The sequence below is a fragment of the Triticum dicoccoides genome, chromosome 1B (assembly GCF_002162155.2).
Source record: "Triticum dicoccoides isolate Atlit2015 ecotype Zavitan chromosome 1B, WEW_v2.0, whole genome shotgun sequence".
Classification (NCBI taxonomy): Eukaryota; Viridiplantae; Streptophyta; class Magnoliopsida; order Poales; family Poaceae; genus Triticum; species Triticum dicoccoides.
In genome coordinates this window covers 590,556,589-590,561,067 of record NC_041381.1, presented here as the reverse complement: position 1 = coordinate 590,561,067, position 4,479 = coordinate 590,556,589, and positions in this window count along the sequence as shown.

The following is a 4,479-nucleotide window of genomic DNA, read 5'->3' as shown; positions in this document are numbered from 1 at the left end:
ACCGGAAGAAGCCCGCCATGCATACCGGTGATCACGTACTTGCTATGGTCAATGATTTAAAAGTAATCTTCGGAAAGGGTCCCGGCGGACTATCTGTTCTGAATGACGCTGAGGGTTCATACTTTCACTAGTGCAAGTTCTCTCAGCAATAATAACATAATTGGATCATATAACTATCCCTCAACATGCAACAAAGAGTCACTCCAAAGTCACTAATAGCGGAGAACAAACGAACTACAAGTGCAATATGGAAGGTAGATAAAAGTTTTTGTAATCTGAAATTATAAAAACAGCAAGGTAACAAGCGATAAAAGTGAGCGTAAATGGTATTGCAATGCTAGGAAACAAGGCCTAGGGTTCATACTTTCACTAGTGCAAGTTCTCTAAGCAATAATAACATAATTGGATCATATAACTATCCCTCAACATGCAACAAAGAGTCACTCCAAAGTCACTAATAGCGGAGAACAAACGAAGAGATTATTGTAGGGTACGAAACCACCTCAAAGTTATCCTTTCTGATCGATCTATTCAAGAGTCTGTAGTAAAATAACACAAAGCTATTCTTTCCGTTTGATCTATATATCATAGAGTACGTACTAGAATAACACCTTAAGACACAAATCAACCAAAACCCTAATGTCACCTAGATACTCCAATGTCACCTCAAGTATCTGTGGGCATGATTATACGATATGCATCACACAATCTCAGATTCATCTATTGAACCAACACAAAGTACTTCAAAGAGTGCCCCAAAGTTTCCACCGGAGAGTCAAGACGAAAACGTGTGCCAACCCCTATGCATAAGTTCACAAGGTCACTGAACCCGCAAGTTGATCACCAAAACGTACATCAAGTAGATCACGTGAATATCCCATTGTCACTACAGATAAGCATGTGCAAGACATACATCAAGTGTTCTCAAATCCTTAAAGACTCAATCCGATAAGATAACCTCAAAGGGAAACCTCAATCCATTACAAGAGAGTAGAGGGGGAGAAACATCATAAGATCCAACTATAATTGCAAAGCTCGTGATACATCAAGATCGTATCACCTCAAGAACACGAGAGAGAGATCAAACACATAGCTACTGGTAGATACCCTCGGCCCCGAGGGTGAACTACTCCCTCCTCGTCATGGAGAGCGCCGTTATGATGAAGATGGCCACCGGTGATGGATCCTCCCTCCGGCAGGGTGCTGGAACAGGGTCCCAATTGGTTTTTGGTGGCTACAGAGGCTTGCGGCAGCGGAACTCCCGATCTATTGTGCTCCTGGATGTTTTTGGGGTATATGGACATATATAGGCGAAAGAAGTCAGTCATGGGATCCACGAGGGGCCCACGAGGGTGGGAGGCGCGCCCAGGGGGTAGGGCGCGCCCTGGACCCTTGTGGCTTCCTCGAAGCTTCCCTGACGTATACTCCAAGTCTTCTGGATTACTTCCGTTCCAAAAATAACTCTCCCACAAGTTTCATTCCGTTTGGACTCCGTTTGATATTCCTTTTCTGTGAAACACTGAAATAGGCAAAAAATAGCAATATGGGTTGGGCCTCCGGTTAATAGGTTAGTCCCAGAAATAATATAAAAGTGTATAATAAAGCCCATTAAACACCAAAATAGGTAATATAATAGCATGGAACAATCAAAAATTATAGATACATTGGAGACGTATCAGAGGGGTACAGGTAGAGCCACAGTACGGAATGACAACAGTGGATCTGAACAATCTGGGGTACACAAACGAACCATTCATCCTAGCCAATGATGCGGCATAGGTTTTCTATGTGAAGGACATCTCTACCAAACCGAGAAAAAGAAAATATAAGGAAGAAGATACATCATACGATGAGCCAAAGCGCCACATAGTTCTTTCAGGAAAAAGAGACATCATGGGATTGGAGGGCAAGACAGACATGTCTGAAGATTATGAAAAGTTTCATGAAATTCCTCCCTTCAAAGTCAAGGCTGACCCAAGCACCCTATTCAACGATGAAGATTATCCATGGTTACAGCGCAATAAGCAAAGGACACAAGCGAAAGAAAAGGTGAAGACTTTCTATCAACAACGATTATGATGATGCCTTTGATCTAGAATATCACAGTAGTTACATGTGAACAAATGAAATCCCTTTGTAACAGATGATTTTTCATCCGAAACCCTGATACTTTCAACCTTTTCAGAGTTCATTTGTAGTGCTATTCAATTTAAGGGTCATTTAGCTCAAAAAAACCAGTACATGCATGAAAAATACTAAATGAAGTCAGAGAGGGTTGAAAATTGATGATATGGCTTTGAATGGTGCATTTTGAATACAACAAAAGTCTGGAGTTCAAATAAGTTCAAAAAATGGATTTCCTTTGTTACACACGAGTTTCCGTCCGAAACCCTGATACTTCGAAAGAGATTGTCCATTTTCCACACGAAGTGCATCCAATTTTTGTCGTAACGCTCTCAACTTTTTAGCACATGCTATGTGGGTGAAATGATGATACCATGCAAACTTTCAACCTTTTCATAGTACATTTGTAGTGCTTTTCAATTTCAGGGTCATTTAGCCCAAATAATGAACTAATAGCAAAAATAATGAACTAATAGAAAAAAGAATGAACTAAAAATAATCAATTAAAATATTCTGTTATGACCAACTAAAACAAAACTATAATATCCTTCAATAGCAAAAGAATCAACTAAAAAGCTTTTATAAAACTCCAATAGCAAAAGGAATCAACTCAAAAAACTTTTATAAACCTCTAGTATTACTAAAAGTAAAACTATATAAAATTTATGCAACCAAAATTATCAAAGTATTTTCTGTTCAAAACATTAAAATCAAAAAGAATTTTTAGAAAGAATTTTTTTTGTTAGAAACTTTAATAGCAAAAGGAATTATCATAAAGAATTTTTGTGTTAGAAACTAAAATAACAAAATCTGTTTTGAATATAATGATAAAACATAGTAATATTAAATAGCAGGAAAAAGAATCACTCAAAAATTTATATTTATAGTAAAGTTATTCAAAAACTAGTGATTCACACAAATTTCAAAAAATTCAAATTTAAACTATTCAAATTGGAAAACCAATGGCACTAACACAAAGTTTATAATTTTTATTACCTAAAAGCAAAAGGGACTTAAAAATAAAGCAAAAAACAAAAGAAAATAAATAATGCAAAAAACAGAAAAAAAAACTAGGAAAAATAAAAAAATGCCACCTACTGGGCCACCACGGCCTGAATATGACTAGAAACCCTACCATGGGCCAGGATTCAGGCCCGCAGAAGGCCCAGTATGCCCATCAGGCATAGCAGTGACAATTAGGCCCGTAAGCCTGCAATGGAGAGGAGCTCGAGAGGGGTGCGGTAGTGGGGCTTATAAACCACTGCGTGCCCCTCTCAACTAGCGAGGTGGGACTAAAGGTTTGGCCACGGGCAGCACGAGACCTTTGGTCCCGGTTGGTGGCACCAACCGGTACCAAAGGTCTCTGTTTCCCGCCCTTTGGGCTGCTGAAAAGTGACCTTTGGTACCGGTTGGTGGCACCAACCAGTACTGAAGGGGGGCACTGGTACCGGTTGGTGCCACGAACCGGTACCAATGCCCTGGGTATATAAGAAACCACTTAGCACTTTCGACCAAATCCATCTTCTTCTCCCGGACGCCCCCTGCTCCTCGTCACCGTCGCCACCCGACGCCCCTACGCCACCTTGCCGTTGCCGCCGCCACCGATACCATCAGGATGCTCACCGTCGTCGTCGCCGCTGCCACCGACGCTATCAGGCTGCTCAACCTCGTCGCCGCCGCTGTTGACGCCCTCTACCCCGACAACGGCCCTACCCCTGCCCGCCCCGACACATTGCCCCCTGTCTGAGCACCAGCCTACCCTGTGCCCCTCCCTTGTCCCGCGCCCCTGCGCCCCTGCCCTGCCCCGCCGGCGCCGGTGTTGCCGCCCCTTCGGCCCCGATGTTATTTACATGTTTTTTAGATGCTATTTTTTTGTAGTATATTTTCTATAATGTATTTTTAGATGTTTTTTACATGTTTTTTAGATGCTATTTTTCTGTAGTAGATGATGATATATGAAAACTAGCTTGGTCAATTTTTTGTACTAGATGATGATGATGATGATATATGATGATATATGAAAACTTTTTTAGATGTATATATATATGATGATGATGATGTAATTTTGTTCGATGATATATGATGATGTAATTTTTTCGATATATATATATACCCCCTCGCCGATAACTTCGACATGAGGGGGGTCGATATACCCCTCCCCGATAACATTTTTTTCTATGTATACATGTCGTCATTGTCGATACACCCCCTCCCCGATAACTTCGACATGGGGGGGTTGATTTACCCCCTCCCCGATAACATTTTTTCCTATGTATATGTCATTTTTGTCGATATACCCCCTCCCCGATAACTTTGACATGAGGGGGGTGGATATACCCCCTCCCCGATAACATT